Below are 16,747 nucleotides of genomic sequence, written 5' to 3'. Positions count from 1 at the left end.
GATAGCTGCATCTTCCCATGTCCTCTGCTCCCCTTCTGCTGCTGCCTGGCCTCTGGGACACAACTGTGGGTTGTGCTCTGTAAGCAGAGTCCTGAGGAGCTCTCCCATGGTGTGTGGGAGGTCTGGTGGGACCCTCTGACTCATGCACCCCACAACACCTCTGCTCAGGGTTTCTCTGGAGCCTTGTCCTGCTGTGATGAGGAATGGATCATGCTGTGGGCAGCAGCCCCCTTGGATGATGCCTGTGACACCAGGCATAGGAGGGTGGATGAGAGGCAGGGGCTGGCAGCAGCCTGGCAGCGTGGGAAGGCAGCTCTGTGCTTCACCAGGGTTTGTCTCCACCAGCTGTCCACAAAGCAGACCAGAGCCCCCTTCATGAGAGCCTGATTGAGAATTAATAAGTCACTCCCAGCAGAGTGGGGGTTGCAAGGGACCTCTGGAGGTCACTCAGTGCCACCCCTGTGCACCCACAGCAGCTTGCCCAGGAGCCCCACACCCTCACCCCAAACAACTTTCTCCTCCTGCTCAGCTGGAACCTCCTGGCTTCCAGCTTGTGCCCCTTGCCCTGTCCCTGGGCACCACTGAGCAGAGTCTGGCCCCAGCCTCTTGCCCCCCACAGCTCCTTCAGCTCTTGCTGAGCATTGCTCAGCTCCCCTCTGGGGCTGTTCACCTGCAGGCTCTCAGCCCCAGGGCTCTCAGCCTTTGTTCCTCACAGAGATGCTTCAGGGCTTTCAGACATCTCCAGAGCTTCTGCTGAACTCTCTCCAGTAGTTCCCTGTCTCTCTTGTACTGGGGCCAGTCCTGGGCACCCCAGTTCAATAAAGGAGCTGTGTTGCCAGCAAGCTGGGAGCAGTTGTGCTGTCCACTGTATGAGGTGGGCCTGGGGCTACCTGCCACGGGCAGGGCTTGTTCTGGGGCTCGCTGCCCAAGGGGGGAAGGCAGCTCAGCAGCCCCTGCACATCCCATGGGGTTTTCACATCTTATGAGGTTGGCTGTTTTTCTATCCTTAGGGCCCTGTGGCTGCATAAGCAGGAGGAAGGTTTTGCTGTAGGTCTTCCTCAGTGGACTGTGGTGGAGGCTGTGGACCCTGCTCTGCCTTCAAGGGAGGCGAGGGAAGCGGCAGCAGCGTGCACAGCGTCGTGTGCACAGCAAGGCTTTACTGATGGCTTGGCCTTGGTGATGGTTGTTGGGCTATCCCAGGGCTGGGAGTTCAGGACACCTTCCCATCTCCCAGCTTTGGTGGGGAGATAGAATAAGAGCTCTCCAGGAGTTTGCTGTTTTGGCCTCTGACTTCAGCCTGAAGATGAAACACACTCTTGTGCTCCAGGTGCCAGTGCAGGAGGGAAGCCTCAACATCAGTGCCCAGCAGCCCTGGTGCCCAGCAGCCAAGCCAACCCATTGCAGTGTGGTGGGACATGGAGAGTTGCTTGCCTGAACATCAACTTTTCTGCCCTGGTGGGGTGTGCCCAGCACCCACATGTGTCAGTCTCTGGGGGTCACTGTGGCTACTGGCTCCAGAAGGTGCCAAGCAGGTGGGCTTAGGGTCAGCTCTCAGGTGGGCTTAGGGTCAGCTCTCAGGTGGGCTTAGGGTCAGCTCTCAGGTGAGCAGGGTGACTGCTGCAGCATCTCTCCTCTGGCCCCTGCCATGCATCTCTGATGTTTCCTCTGCTGCTGGCTTTGGCAGCTGCTGTTCCTCCAGGTTCTCTCTCAAAGTCCTCTTACAGCAGGCTAAACCTCCTTCTGCTGGGTGGGTTCTGCAGCCTCTGCCTGCTGGCCTGGCAGGAGGCAGGGGCAGCAGCTCTCACCACCCTGGCTGCTGCTGCAGAGCAGAGGTGCAGCCTGTCCCTTGCTGCAGTGGAGGCAAGGAGAGCTCCTTCCTCTGCCCTGCCTGCCTGTGAGGCCAAGCACTGGCAGTTTTTTCACATCACTTCCTCTGCCCACTGCTGCAAGCTGAGGTCCCTCATGGAGGGGAGAGTGAGCAGCACTTTCTCTTTCTCTTGTGCTGGTGAAGAGCTTTTGCGGGCACTGAGAGTATCTGGGGACAGGGCTGAGGAAGCAGAGATGGTCTTAACCTTATTTCAGGCTGCAGCAGCGCAGGAGGAGGTGGTGGAGCCTCAGATGTGAGATGCCAAATGGAAGCGGTCGTTCCAGGCTGCCAAGGGAAAATGATCTGTTTAGCCAGGAGCCTTTTTTCTTCTCTGCCTGTTGACTGGGAAGGAGGCTGTGAGCTCTGTGGACAGGAGGGAAGGAGGTGGAAGGGGACCTCTCCTTGCTGAGGAGTCTGACATCTGGGTGCAGTGTTGTCCTGTGTGGTTCCTGGAGCGTGGCCCAGCAGTGGCATCGTCACGGGCAGGCCCATGGTCTGGGTTGCAGTGTCAGCAGATTCCTGTGCTGGTGACAGGTGCAGCCTGATCCCTGTCACAGGAGGAAGGCTTTGCAGGTGCCTTGGGTCCCACCACTGCCACCTGCATCTTGCTGACGTTGGACTTGCTCTCAGAACCTCTGTGGTGCTGGGCCCAGGGACTTGGTGTTGTCAGTGAGGAACTTCCTCTGCCTTAGTAAAACCGAAAGCACTTCAAGGTCCCAGCTGGCTGCTTCTGCTCAGCTGGTAGGATGGGACAGATCCTGCAGAGTTACAGCTTTGGGTGAGTTGCTTCACATAGGGGCAGAAGGTGACCCTGTGTCCTTTCTCTTGGTGTTCACAGCCAGGTTTCCAGCTCTGGTTATCTGCAGCACCCATCTCATGCTGACAGCAAAGCAAGCTGCAGCTTCTCAGGCAGCAATTGCCCCACCCATGACCCAGGCCACGCTGGGATGAGCAGTGGGGCAGCAGGATGGAGCTGGGTTAGCTGCTGAGCTTGCCACCTTCCAGCTGAGTACAACAACCTGTCCTAGCCCAGCAGCCAGGTGGATGACTGTTAGAGGTCTGGGAGAAGGGATCATAGAGTCATAGAGTTGGAAGGGACCTCAAGGCTCAGCCAGTTCCAAGCCCCCTGCCACCACAGCAGGTTGCTTACAGCCACATTCAGCCTGGCTGCAAACACCTCCAGGCAGGAGGCTTCCACCACCTCCCTGGGCAACCTGTGCCAGTCTCTCACCACCCTCATGGGGAACAACTTCTTCCTAACATTCAAACTGAATCTACCCACTTCTAGTTTTGCTCCATCCCCCCCCCAGTCCTGTCCCTCCCTGACACCCTCCAAAGTCCCTCCCCAGCTTTCTTGTAGCCCCCTGCAAGGCCACAATTAGGTCTCCTTGGAGCCTTCTCTTTTCCAGACTGAGCAACCCCAACTCTCTCAGCCTGTCCTCATAGGAGAGGTGCTCCAGCCCTCTGCTCATCCTCTTGGCCCTTCTCTGGACACCTTCCAGCTCCTCCAGATCCTTCCTGGAATAGGGGCTGCCGAACTGGATGCAGGAGTAAGGAGCAGGCAGAAGGTGTTGGTCTGTAGAGGTCTCTTCCAACCCTGACCATTCTGTAGCATTCCAGAGGTGTGACAGCAGGGCTGGGTGGGAAGGTGGGCAGGCACCCCTGCTACCTGGCTCCATTCTGCAACCAGGAGTTGGCATTCCTGGCATCTGCTTTGGCATTGCTGCTGTGTCCATGTGGTGTGGCTCCAGCAGAGGGACCATGGGAACGGCTCCTGGGGTGGACGTGGCTCAAGAACTGGGAGCTGTGGCTGCTCTGGGGCTTAGTTGGGCACAGTTGCCTGTCACACAGGGGGTGTAGCGCAGCCCCTTTTCCTGCCAACCAAAAAGCTGCTTCCCTTCAGTTCTCTGGCCAAGCTTCAGGCTGTTTCCTGGAGGATTTGGAAGTCAAAATCTGTGGCTGCTGAGCCCCGGAAGGTGATGAAATTAATAGCTGAGGGGAGAGCAACTGATGTCATTTACCTGGAGCTGAGCAAAGCCTTCCACACTGTCCTGCACCACAGCCTGGTCTCCAAACTGGTGACACATGGGTGTGAGGGGTGACCACTAGATGGATAAGGAACTGGCTTGATGGCCACACCCAAAGAGTGGCTGTCCATGGCTCCATGTCCCAGTGGAGGCCAGGGACAAGCAGAGTCCCTCAGGGATCAGTCCTGGCACCAGGCTTGTTCAACATCTTTGTGGGTGCCATGGACAGTGGCATTGAGTGCACCCTCAGCAAGTTTGCTGATGACACCAAGCTGTGTGGTGCAGCAGACACGCTGGAGGGAAGGGAGGCCATCCAGAGGGACCTGGACAGGCTGGAGAGGTGGGCACAAGCCAACCTCAGGAGGTTCAATAAGAGCAAGGGCAGGGTCCTGCAGCTGGGTGGAGGCAATCCCAGGCACAAATCCAGGCTGGGCAGGGACTGGCTGGAAAGCAGCCCTGAGGAGAGAGACTTGGGGGTGCTGGTGGAGGAGAAGCTCAACAGGAGCTCTCAGTGTGCACTTGCAGCCCAGAAAGCCAACCAGATCCTGGGCTGCATCAGGAGAAGTGTGGCCAGCAGGGCAAGGGAGGTGATTCTCCCCCTCTGCTCAGCTCTGGGGAGACCCCACCTGGAGTACTGCCTCCAGTTCTGGAGCCCCTATTACAAGAGGGATCTGGAGGTGCTGGAGCGTGTCCAGAGAAGGGCCAGGAGGATGATCAGAGGGCTGGAGCACCTCTCCTGTGAGGACAGACTGAAGGAGTTGGGGCTGTTCAGTCTGGAGAAGAGAAGGCTCTGAGGTGACCTCATTGTGGCCTTCCAGGATCTGAAGGGGGCTACAGGAAGGCTGGGGAGGGACTGCTCAGGATCTCAGGGAGTGGTAGGACTAGGGGGAATGGAATGAAGCTGGAGGTGGGGAGATTCAGGCTGGAGGGGAGGAGGAAGTTCTTCCCCATGAGAGTGGTGAAGCCCTGGAATGGGTTGTCCAGGGGGGGTGGTTGAGGCCCAAGCCCTGGAGGTGTTTAAGCCCAGGCTGGATGAGGCTCTGGCCAGCCTGATCTAGTGTGGGGTGTCCCTGCCCATGGCAGGGGGGTTGGGACTGGATGATCCTTGTGGTCCCTTCCAACCCTGACTGATACTATGACACTATGAAGGTGGCTGGACTCTCCTAGGCCCGGTGCTGGGATGGGTTTGCCTGCCCATGGGTGATCTTTTCCAGCCTAGCTCTCAGTTCTGCTCTTATTTTAGCATCTCCATATTTACAGTTGTTATTATTTTGGCTGGAGAAGTATTTTTAGCTGCTTTTCTTCTTGTGCTTGGTTCCTGTGCTGCTGGAGTTTCCAGCAGGGCATTTCCGGCCCGTGGGAGCAGCGGCCTGAACGTGGTCCAGCCAGGTGGAGCTGCCCTGCACAGGGATCCAGGGAAAATGCTGGGAGCTGAGCTGCTGGAGAGCAGCTCCTGGAGCTGGGGAGAAGGATTTGTCAGTGCTGGTGGACAAGAGGCTGACCCTGCCCCAGCAAGGAGCCCTTGTGACCAGAAAGGCCAATGGCGTCCTGGGGGGCATCAGGAAGAGTGTGGCCAGCAGGGCGAGAGAGGTTCTCCCTATCTCCTCTGCCCTGGTGAGGCCATAGCTGGAGTAGTGCATCCAGCTCTGGGCTCCCCAGCTCAAGGAGGGCAGGGACTGGCTGGAGAGGGCACAGCAAAGGGCTACCAAGGTGCTGAGGGCAGTGGAACATCTCTGGTGGGGACAGGCTGAGAGCATTGGGGCTTTAGGCTGGAGCAGAGCAGCCTGAGGGGGATCTGAGCAGTGCTGAGCAACACTTCAAGGGTGGCTGTCAGCAGGGGGGCAGCAGGCTCTGTTCAGGGGTGCCCAGTGCCAGGCCAAGGGGCAGTGGGCACAGACTTGCCCATCAGAAGCTGCATCTGAACATGAGGAGGAACTTCTGTGACTGAAGGGTGGTGGAGGCCTGGAGCAGGCTGCCCAGAGAGGTGGTGGAGTCTCCATCTCTGGAGACATTCAGAGCCTGCCTGGACATGTTCCTGTGTGACATGTTCCTGCTCTAGGTGCCCCGGCTTGGCAGGGGGTTGGACTGGGTGCTCTCCAGAGCTCCCTTCCAGCCCAACCATTCTGTGATGCTGTGGAAAGAGCAAACCCCTGCCTTAGGCTGGGAGCAAAGCACACAGCAGCACACAGCACAGGAGGATGCTTCATGGCCTCTGCTTTGTGGCTGCTTTCATTGGGAGCTTTAGGAGCTGCCCTGGCAGAGCTGTTGACTCTGCAACCTCATTTGTGTTCAAACCCATTGAGGATCTGGGCTGCTCTGAGTTTGGGCTGTCCAAAGCACATTGATTTCCATTTCTGCTTATGCAAGCAGGGAGCAAACAGGCAGCCAAACACTCCTGCTCCTGCTGGTTAAAGAGAAGCCTCTCTCCTCCTTAGGTATTTTTGGGTGCTGAATAATTAGTGCTGAAGTGCTGCCAGAAAGCTGACACTGCACAGGCATCCTCACCCATCTGCCAGGCAGGACCTTCTTGGCCAAGCTGTGCTGAGGTGTGAGTTTGGGGGGAGGTTGTCTGGCTGCTGGTCCAGGGGTGTTCTCTGCCCTGCTCTGCTCCTAGAGGAGGCAGTGGTTTGAAATGGCAACAGGGAGGGGAATTCACAGCTCCACAGGAGTGCTGCCAACGATGCTGCCTGCAGCAGAAGCTTCCCCCTGAGCCAGCAAGATGTCCTCAAGGCCCACAAAGGCCAATGGTCTCCTGGGGGTCAAGGGAGGTTCTGCTCCCCCTCTACTGAGGCTACATCTGGAGTCAGGGGTCCAGTTCTGGGCTCGCCAGTTCAAGAGACAGGGAACTACTGGAGAGAGTCCAGCAGAGTCTGGGAAGATGCTGAGGGGCCTGGAGCAGCTCTGTGAGGGGCAAAGGCTGAGAGCCCTGGGGCTGAGAGCCTGGAGCAGAGCAGCCCCAGAGCAGCAAGAGCTAAAGGAGCTGTGGGGGGCAAGAGGCTGGGGCCAGACTCTGCTCAGTGGTGCCCAGGGACAGGGCAAGAGGCACAAAGTGGAAGCCAGGAGGTTCCAGCTGAGCAGGAGAAGAAAGTTGTTTGTTGTGAGGGTGCTGGAGGCCTGGAGCAGGCTGCCCAGAGAGGTTGTGGAGTCTCCTTCTGTGGAGGGTACTGGGTCCAGGTCTGGTGCTTCCAGCACAAGGAGGACATGGAACTGGTGCAGTGGTTCCAGAGGAGGCCACAAAGGAGATCAGAGGGCTGGAGACCTTCCCCCTGTGGGTACAGGCTTGGGAGAGTTGGGAATGTTCAGCCTGGGGAGGAGAATGCTCCAGGAGCAGCTCAAGTGCCATTTCTCCTTCAGCATGGGAAGGGCTGGGGCTGCTTTCCCCTGCAGCAAACTGGGACAGCACAGCATGGTTTCACTTTTGGCCTCACAATATTTACAAGCAGGAAATCTGCAAGAGCACTTTGGCCAAAAGAGGACTGCTCTTCCCATCCCTGTTGTTTCTTGAAAAGAGAAAGCAAGCAGCAGAAAGCTGAGGCTGAGGATTCCCCCAGAACCTCTAACAGCATTCAGGGGAAAGAAAACAACACAAAAACCCCACACCCCCCCGCCAGTGTGGCAGCAAAGCTTCTAATCCAGCATGATCCCAGCAGCCTTGTTGCAAACCTCCCCTCCCTGGCTTCCCAGGTGCTCACTGAGAGCATGCTGTGTCCCTGGGAGAAAGGACCTGACCCACCTGCTGCAGTCCAGCTCAGCTCCAGCACCTCCAACCTCACCACAGATTCAGACTGGTTTGGGTTGGAAGGGACCTGAAAGCTCATCCAGTTCCAACCAGCACAGCTTGCTCAAGGCCTCATCCAGCCTGGCCTTGGATACCTCCAGGCAGGAGGCAGCCACAGCCTCCCTGGGCAACCTATGCCAGGCTCTCCCCACCCTCACTCTCAACGATTTCTTCCTCATCTCCACTCTCAATCGCCCCTCTCCCAGCTCAAAGCCATTGTTCCTCATCCTGGCACTCCCAGCCCTTGTCACCAGTCCCTCCCCAGCTCTCCTGGAGCCCTTCAGGTCCTGGAAGGTTGCTCTGAGGTCTCCCTGGAGCCTTCTCTTCTCCAGACTGAACAGCCCCAGTTCTCCCAGCTTGTCCACACAGTGGAGGTTCTGCAGCCCTCTGATCCTCTTTGTGGCCTCCTCTGGACCTGCTGCAGCTCAGTGATCTTCAGAGGTCTCTTTCCAACCCCTACCACTCTGTGCTTCTGTGGAAGCAGGAGGAGAGCAGCAGGGGGAGCAGGTCCCAGGCCCTGTGTTGGGAGTGGAGTTGGGTCCATATTGGCTGTGGGTGGGAGGAGATTTGAAGCTGTGGGGTTCAGCTGGTGCTGGAGGTGTTTGAGTGCTCTCACCTTGGTGTAAAGCTGGCCTAGTTCTGCTTCACTTGGCTTTTGTCCTTAAACATCAGTTTAAATGGGTCAGGCTGGGGCTTTCCTCCTGTGGCTGTGCTTCCTGTCCCTCCAGTGCAGCTGCCCTGGGGGTGCTGGCCACGGGGGTGCCCCACAGCAGATGCTGGCTGTTGGCTTGGGCAGATGGGGATGGAACTGGAAGTTTCCAGGCCATGGGAAGCAGCTGTGTTATTTTGACTCTTTGGGTAACCCACTGGATTTCCCTGCTGGGGTAGCTCTGTGGACAGGCTTTGCCTCCAAGCTTTCAGCAGAAGTGAGGAGCTTCAGCCCAGAGAAGGGGAGCTCAGCCAGGCCTGCAGAGCCTGCCCCACTGCAGAGCCAGCAGGATGGGTTTCTGCTGCACTGGGACACTCCAGAAGGGTTTTCATTTCCTCTCAGGGCAATGTTGGTGGGGGAAGGTGACTCCTTGGAACACCCTTTGTGCACCAGCTGCTGTCTAGTTCCTCCAGCTTGCACTTGCCTCTGCTCCCCACTGCTGTGGGCACACACTGGAACCATGTCCCCATGGAGGGTGTAGGTGTGGGCCCAAGCCTCCACCTCAGGAGGTCCCCCAGTTCCCAGCATTAGGCTGCAGTGAGGTTGGGGTCCTTATCTACCCCCTTCAGCATATTTTTCTCCTTCTGTAGCTGCTCCCACCTCAGAGGAGTTGTTCCTCTGCTGTGCCTGCTTGACCTGGAAGGCCTCAAGTCAGAGCCATGTATGAGTGTTGAGTGGGTGGCCCCCAAGTGTGGGGTGGGTGGAGAGGGCCCCAGCAGTGCTGAGCTGGTGCCTGCAGGCTGCTCTCTGTGTGCCTGGGCAGTGCTCAGGCTGCTCCAGAGCTGGAGGTTGCCAACAGGTCACTGCCTTTCTGCTCCCTGAGCTCTTGGGGGGGTGCCTGTGAAGGGGTGTCCTTGGTTCTCCTGCCCCCCCATGGGAACCAGAGTCATAGAAACACTTTGGTCAGAAGAGACCTTTCAGCTCATTCAGTCCAGCACTGCCAGGACACCACCAGCCCCTGGCCCTCAGCACCACAGCTCCACGGCTTTGAAACCCCTCCAGGGATGGGGACTTCACCACTGCCCTGGGCAGCCTGGGCCAGGCCTTGACAACCCTTGACAGCCCTCAGGGGGAGGAAATTGTTCCTCATGTCCAACCTAAACCTCCCTTGGGGTAACTTAAGGCCATTTCCTCTTGTCCTGTTGATTGTTCATGGGAGAAAAGACCAACCCCAAGCTGGCTCCAAGCTTATTTCATAGGTGAGTGAGGTCTCCCCTCAGCCACCTCCAGGCTTTTCTCTAGGACTGATGGAGGGACACAGGGCAGCTCCAGTACCTCCTGTCCCACCACAGGGATCTCTGTCACAGGGGTCTCCTGTGGGAAGCCTGCTGAGGCTTTCCATGACTCCTTTTGTTGGGAAACCTCTGTGTCATGTCCCAGCTTTTCCATGTCCATCCTGAGCTGGGCTGGCTGCCAGCATTGTGGTCTGGACTCCACTTGCAAGGACAGACCCTGGCAGACATCATCAGGGATTGCCTGCAGCTTGCTCTGAAGCTGTTTAGTCTTGCTCTGCTTTAAGGCTTTGAATCTCCTGGTGAGCAGAGACCTCTTCTGCCTCTCAAATGTTTGCAGTTCATTGGGGTTTGGGTTGAGCTGCCTAAGGCCACTGGTTGCTGGTGGGGCAGGGTTGCTGTGCTGGGATGCAGCTGGTGGGGCAGGGTTGCTGTGCAGGGATGCAGCTGGTGGGGCTGTGTTGCTGTGCAGGGATGCAGCTGGTGGGGCTGGGTTGCTGTGCAGGGATGCAGCTGGTGGGGCAGGGTTGCTGTGCAGGGATGCAGCTGGTGGGGCAGGGTTGCTGTGCAGGGATGCAGCTGGTGGGGCAGGATTGCTGTGCAGGGATGCAGCTGGTGGGGCAGGGTTGCTGTGCAGGGATGCAGCTGGTGGGGCAGGATTGCTGTGCAGGGATGCAGCTGGTGGGGCAGGATTGCTGTGCAGGGATGCAGCTGGTGGGGCAGGGTTGCTGTGCAGGGATGCAGCTGGTGGGGCAGGATTGCTGTGCAGGGATGCAGCTGGTGGGGCAGGGCAAGAACCTGGCCAGGAGGCAGGCAGGGTGAGACTGCAGCACAGAAGGCCAAGGGCAGCCTGGGCTGCATCCAAAGCAGCACTGCCAGCAGAGCCAGAGGGGATTCTGTCACTTTGCTCTGCTGAGACCTCACCTGCAGGGCTGTGTGCAGGGCTGGAGCCCTCACTATAGGAAGGACCTGGAGCTGATGGAGAGGGTCCAGAGAAGAGACATAAAAATGCTCAGGGGGTTGGAGCAGCTCTGCTACGAGGACAGGCTGAGGGAGCTGGGGGTGTTCAGTCTGGAGAGAAGGCTCCAGGGAGAGCTAACAGCAGCCTGCCAGTACCTGAAGGGGCTACAGGAAGGATGGAGAGAGACTGCTTGCAAAGGCCTGCAGGGACAGCACCAGGGGCAATGGCTTCAAACCAGAGCAGAGCAGATTGAGATTGGATGTGAGGAACAAGTTCTGCCCCAGGAGGCTGCTGGAACACTGCAACAGGTTGCCCAGGGAGGTGGTTGAGGCTCCATCCCTGGAGATATTGCAGGTGAGGCTGGACAGGGCTCTGGGCAGCCTGATCTAGCTGGGGATGTCCCTGCTGAGTGCAGGGGGTTGTAACTGGCTGAGCTTTGGAGGTCCCTTCTGGCCCAGAGCATTCTGTGGTTGCTGTGTTGGGATGCAGCTGGTGGGGCTGGGTTGCTGTGCTGGGAGCCAGCCCTTGGGTCATCCTCTGGGACATGTCAGGGTATCTGTGATTATTTTTAGCTGTTAATTGGCAGGGCTCAGTACTTGGAGCTGTGCAGTGTCAAGGGCTTTTCCTCTGCCTGCTCTCCAGAAGCTTTCCTTACTCTTTCATCTGGCTGCAGCTGTGTTGCTCTTTCACTCACAGAGTACATGGGGGGGAAGCCAGCTTCAAGGAAGCATCTCAAAGGCTTGTGGAGATCAGGGCTCAGATCAGTCAAGCCTCAGAGGCTGGTGGCAGCCTCACACCTTCCTGGGGGCTGGCTGGGCTGTGACATCTGGACTCTGTTCCAAGAAGTGCCCTGGATGTGCTCCCTGACCTTCACCAATCACTTCCCTGCTCCTGGCCACCACCTTTTCCCCTTCTTGCCCTCCTTTGTTTTGCCCTCTTTAGTTGCAGCCTCTTTTGGGCAGGAGCACTCTGTGTGTCCAAAGGGTCTGGAACAAGATGCCCCAGATGGTGGTGGGTAGGTCCCTCCTCAGCAGCCACAAGGTTTTATGTACAGGAAAGGCATTTTTAAACCTACAGCTCTCAGCACTTCCCTTTTCATACCTGCAGATGTGGCCAGGAGCTTCCCAAGCCTGCAGATCTCAGGCCAAGCCTCAGAGGCCAGGACTGAGCACTACAGTCACAGCTCTTTCTGCTGCTGTGGACAGACCTGGCCTCATTAAGGCCATCAGTGCCCCTCAGCCAGTGAGAAGCTGAGCTTCAGAGCTGTAGATGGCTATGAGGAGTTTGTTTCTCTGGTGTGAGTGCAGCAGTGCTGTGGCCACCAGGAGCAGGGCAGTGCTGGTGCCCCTGGACTTGACACTGGTGAGGCTGCACCTGGAATCCTGGGGTCACTTTGGGGTCACTCACTCCAAGAAGGACATGGGGAGGCTGGAGCAGGTCCAGAGAAGGGCAACAAAGCTGAGGAAGGGTCTAGAGGACAGGGCTGAGGAAGAGCAACTGAGGGACCTGAGGTGGTTTGGTGTGGAGAAGAGGAGGCTGAGGGAAATCTCCTTACTCTCTATAGCTCCCTGAGAGGAGGTTGGAGACAGGTAAAGGTTGGTCTCTGCTAGGCTCAGGTGATAGAAGGAGAGGAATTGGCCTGGAACTGTGCCAGGGGAGGGTTGGGTTGGAGAGGAGGAACAATTTCTTTGCTGCCAGAGTGGTCAGGGGCTGGCACAGGCTGCCCAGGGAGGTGGTGAAGTCCCCATGCCTAGAGGTGTTCCAGAACCCTGTGGCCATGGCACCTGGGGCCATGGTTTGGTGCCCATGGTGGGGTTGGGTTGGTGTTGGACTGGATAATCTCAGAGAGCTTTTCCAACCCAAACAATTCTCTGGCTGATGCTGTATGGTGGTGGTCCTGCTTTGCACATAGGGGAGATAAGAGAGTGATGATGCCAGGGACCAGCTAAGAGAAGGAAAGGCTCTAGAGGAAGAAACAGAAGTGCCTCTGAGTTGACACACTGGGAAAGTATTTTTCTAAGCAGTTTCTGCTACTGCCTCAGAGCCACAGAACTGTTTGGGTTGGAAGAGCTCTCTAAGGTCATCCCTCTGGATGGATCCCTTCCCTCCAGCAGGTCAGCAGCACCATGCAGCTTGGTGTCACCCACAATGTGATGTGATGCTGAGGGGCATGGCAGAGAACCTGACTTGGAAGAGTTAGGTTATGCTGGACTGGATGGTCCTGAAGGCCTTTTCCAGCCTAAACAATTCTGGGATTCTTTCTTTGAAAAGAAAGCCAAACCTCCCCTGCCCCCCAACCCCCTTTTCTCACCCTCATGGCTGCAGGGAGAAAGCTTTTAACAGTGACTGGAGCAGAGCTGGTGTGCTCAGAACCAGGTGGCAGAGGAAATTAAACCAATATTTCACAGCAGCACAGAGTGGAGAGGTGGGAAGGGACCTCTGGAGGTCATCCAGCCCAGCGCCCTGCCAGGGCAGGGGCACCTGGAGCAGGTCACACAGGAACACATCCAGGTGGAGTCTGGATGTCTCCAGTAATGGAGACTCCAACACCTCTCTGGGCAGCCTGCTCCAGGCCTCCACCACCCTTCAGCCACAGAAGTTCCTCCTCATGTTCAGATGCAGCTTCTGATGGGCAAGTTTGTGCCCACTGCCCCTTGGCCTGGCACTGGGCACCACTGAACAGAGCCTGCTGCCCCCCTGCTGACAGCCACCCTTGAAGTGTTGCTCAGCACTGAGCAGATCCCCCTCAGGCTCAGAGGATGTGAGGGGTTGGAGTTCATATCCATTACCCCCTGCTGCTCTTCTCCAGGCTAAACAGCTCCAATGCTCTCAGTGTTTCCCCCTCAGAGATGTTCCAGGCCCCCTCAGCACCTCTCTGTCCCTTTGCTGTACCACCCCCACCGTGTCCCCCTCCTTGGGGTGTCAGCTGATGGCCTGAGTGTGGCTGCAGCCCCTTGCTGGTGCTTTCAGGCTGTTTGTGGTCCTGCTTTTGGGAGCTGCTGAAGCCTCCTGCACTTGTTTGGAGTTCATTTGCCTGGCCTGGAGCATTGCAGACACCACAGGGCAGTGCTTGTTTGCTTCAAGCCCACACTTTGCTTTGGAATTTCTTCTGCCAAACTTGAGGCCAACTGATGGTGGTTGGGTTTGGTTTTTTGTTTTCTTATTCATCCCCCTCCCTCCCTTCCTCCCAAAGAGAAAAAGAAGTTCTCTTCACCTCATCTTGCATCAGATTTGGTACCAAGCCAACAAAGCCAGCCTAGAAGGTGCTTTTCTGAGGCTGTGACTGTCTGGGTGAGGATTCCTGCTGAAGAGAAAGGAATTAGGAAGAAATTCTTGAGAGTGAGGGTGGGGAGAGCCTGGCACAAGCTGCCCATGGAGGCTGTGGCTGCCTCCTGCCTGGAGGTGTTTGAGGCCAGGCTGGCTGAGGCCTTGAGCAAGCTGGGCTGGTGGGAGGTGTCCCTGCCCATGGCAGGGGGCTGGACCTGGATGGTCTTGAAGGTCCTTTCCAACCCATTCTGTGAATCCATGAAGATACAAGGAGGAGCTCTTGGTTTAATCAGTGCTGGCTTCCTCACCTTGCTGCCACCCTGGGGCAGCAGGGCAGGGCAGGGCTGAGCCCATGCTGCCCATCCTGAAGCTGCTGGGACTGAACACACAGAGGCTTTTCAGGGCTGTTTGCTCAGCAGCAGTGGGAGTCCTGGGATTTTACCAAAGGTTTCTGTTTCTAATTAGGTTGTTCTCAATTTTAAAGGCCACAGATCTCTTTATGGCACAGAGTGGAAAACCTGACCAGTGGCTGACACCGCACAGAGAGGTGGGTCCTGCTTTTGTACCGAGCTGCAGAGGGCTGCTGCCCCTCCTGGGCTGTGAAGACAGAGTCCTGCCAGCCCCCAGCTGCCCTGGGCTCATCCACAGGGGAGGCTGATGGGCAGGGTTTGGAGGAGCATCACTTACCCTGACCTGACTCATAGGGATGTGGTTGGGTGAATTCCTGCTGCTCTGGCTGCCCAGTTTTCATAGATTCAGAGTGGTTTGGGTTGGAAGGGACCTGAAAGCTCATCCAGTTCCAACCCCCCTGCCATGGGCGGGGACACCTCCCACCAGCCCAGATTGCTCAAGGCCTCATCCAGCCTGGCCTTGAGCACCTCCAAGGAGAGGACATCCACAGCCTCCCTGGGCAACCTGTGCCAGGCTCTCCCCACCCTCACTCTCAACAATTTCTTCCTCATCCCCATTCTCACTCTCCCCTCTCCCAGCTCAAAGCCATTGTCCCTCATCCTGGCACTCCCAGCCCCTGGTCACAAGTCCCTCCCCAGCTCTCCTGGAGCCTCTTCAGGTCCTGGCAGGCTGCTCTGAGGTCTCCCTGGAGCCTTCTCCAGGCTGAACAGCCCCAACTCTCCCAGCCTGTCCCCATAGCAGAGGTTCTGCAGCCCTCTGATCATCTTGGTGGCCTCCTCTGGACCCTCTCCAGCAGCTCCAGGTCCTTGTGCTGGGGGCACCAGACCTGGAGGCAGTTCTCCAGGTGTGCTCTTCAGGGCAGGGGCAATTGCAGGGTTGCAGCTGTTGGGCACAGAGCCCTGGCATGAGGTCAGTGTTATGGCCTCACCACTTGTCACCTGCAGTCAGGGTTTAGGGCCAGGTTCCTCCTGCCAGGGCTGGGGCTTGGTTCTGAGGCAGGGCTGGAGAGCTGCGCTGCGCTGCTGCCTGTTTTCCTCGGGGCGGGGGTGAGGCACTGCAGGCTCTCAGTGCTTGCAGGAAGCAGTGTTTGTTTTTTCCCTTCTGCTGGGGCTCTGGCTCGCTCCATTGTCTGAAATTCCCTTGCAGAGGCTGGCCCAGACCTCCTCAAAAACACTAGTAAAAGTCATCCCCAGGCGGGGCCTGGAGCTCCCTGAGCTCTGGCTGCCGGCTGCCTGCCGCTGTGCAAACACAGCCCCGGCCTGCAACCCCCCTGGGACAGCACAGAAAGGCTGATTCAGAACCCAGCCAGGCTGCAGAGTGGTGGGAGCCACCCAGCCCTGCCTGCCTGCCCCAGCCCTGCCCACAGCTGGGGACACTGCCTCCTGAAACGCCCAGGGAGAGCTGTGCCGTGCCAAGGGCAACGAAGCTGGGCAAGGGTCCGGAGAGCAGGGCTGGGGAGGAGCAGCCTGAGGCCCTTGGGGTGGTTTGGTGTGGAGAAGAGGAGGCTGAGGGAGACCTCCTTGCTCTCTACAGCTCCCTGAGAGGAGGCTGCAGGGAGGTGGGGGTTGGGCTCTGCTCCCTAGGATCAGGTGATGGAGAGGAAATGGCCTGAAATGGTGCCAGGGGAGGGTTAGGCTGGAGAGGAGGAAAAATGTCTTTGTTGCCAGAGTGGTCAGGGCTTGGCAGAGGCTGCCCAGGGAGGTGATGGAGTCCCCATGCCTGGAGGTGTTCCAGAGCCCTGTGGCTGTGGCACTTGGGGCCATGGTTTGGTGGCCATGGTGGGGTTGGGTTGAAGGTTGCACTCAAGTGACCTCGGAGACCTTTTCCAGCCCAAAGCATTGTGTGCTGTGACAGCTAGTCTGGGAGCTGGGATGTGGAGGGGCAGATGGCTCCTGGCTGTCCTCAGGCAGGGCTGGGAGGTGGGAGAGGCTGAGCCGATGGCTCTGGGCACGGCTGCACGGCACAGCCCCAGGGCACAGCCCCGGAGGAAGCGCTGAGGGCAGCAGGCAAGGAGCAGGATGTCACCCTCAGGATGTCACTCACGTCAGGATCTCACGTCAGGATGTCACATGTGGGCCTCGGGGCTGGGGCAGAACAAAGCTCAGGGAAGCCCTGCTCCTGCCGCTGCTCCCAGCCCGCTTCCTGCTGGCACAGCCTGGGGGCCGCTGGCTGCCGGGGAAGGCAGGGTCGGCCGGCAGCCTCTGGGAGGCTGTGAGCTCCACCTGCCTCAGTTTCCCTTAGCTGAGGTGGGCTGGGTGCAGTAGGGTGACCCCCAGGTGTTGGGCTGCTGAGGTGGTATCAGCCCTTCACTATGAGGGTGGTGGAACACTGAAACAGGTTGCCCAGGGAGGTGGCTGAAGCTCCTGCCCTGGAGATGAAACTCATGGTGAGGCTGGGCAGGGCTCTGGGCACTCTGAGCTAGTGGAGGATGTCCCTGCTGGCTGTGGGGAGGTCAGACTGGAGGACCTTTGGAGGTCCCTTCTGGCCTGGACCAT

The 16,747-nt window shown here is 57.9% G+C and overlaps 1 protein-coding gene across 3 annotated transcripts in view; it reads left to right on the top strand.

The window, feature by feature from the left end:
• Positions 1-16,747, top strand: part of CSNK1G2 (casein kinase 1 gamma 2) — a 56,485-nt gene that overhangs the window by 15,649 nt on the left and 24,089 nt on the right. For 2 of the 3 annotated variants that reach the window (XM_068156341.1, XM_068156344.1), the window contains exon 2: positions 14,326-14,388. The exons of the other annotated variant lie outside the window; for it this stretch is intronic. The gene's annotated coding sequence lies outside the window, so the exon portion shown is untranslated. The remainder of the gene's footprint in view (positions 1-14,325; positions 14,389-16,747) is intronic. 3 annotated transcript variants of the gene reach the window in all.

This window comes from Melanerpes formicivorus, unplaced genomic scaffold (assembly GCF_026170545.1).
Source record: "Melanerpes formicivorus ecotype bairdi unplaced genomic scaffold, bMelFor1.0.p_v2 SCAF_34, whole genome shotgun sequence".
Classification (NCBI taxonomy): domain Eukaryota; kingdom Metazoa; phylum Chordata; class Aves; order Piciformes; family Picidae; genus Melanerpes; species Melanerpes formicivorus.
The sequence above is the reverse complement of the archived record's forward strand: the minus strand, read 5'-3'. Positions and strand labels throughout refer to the sequence as shown.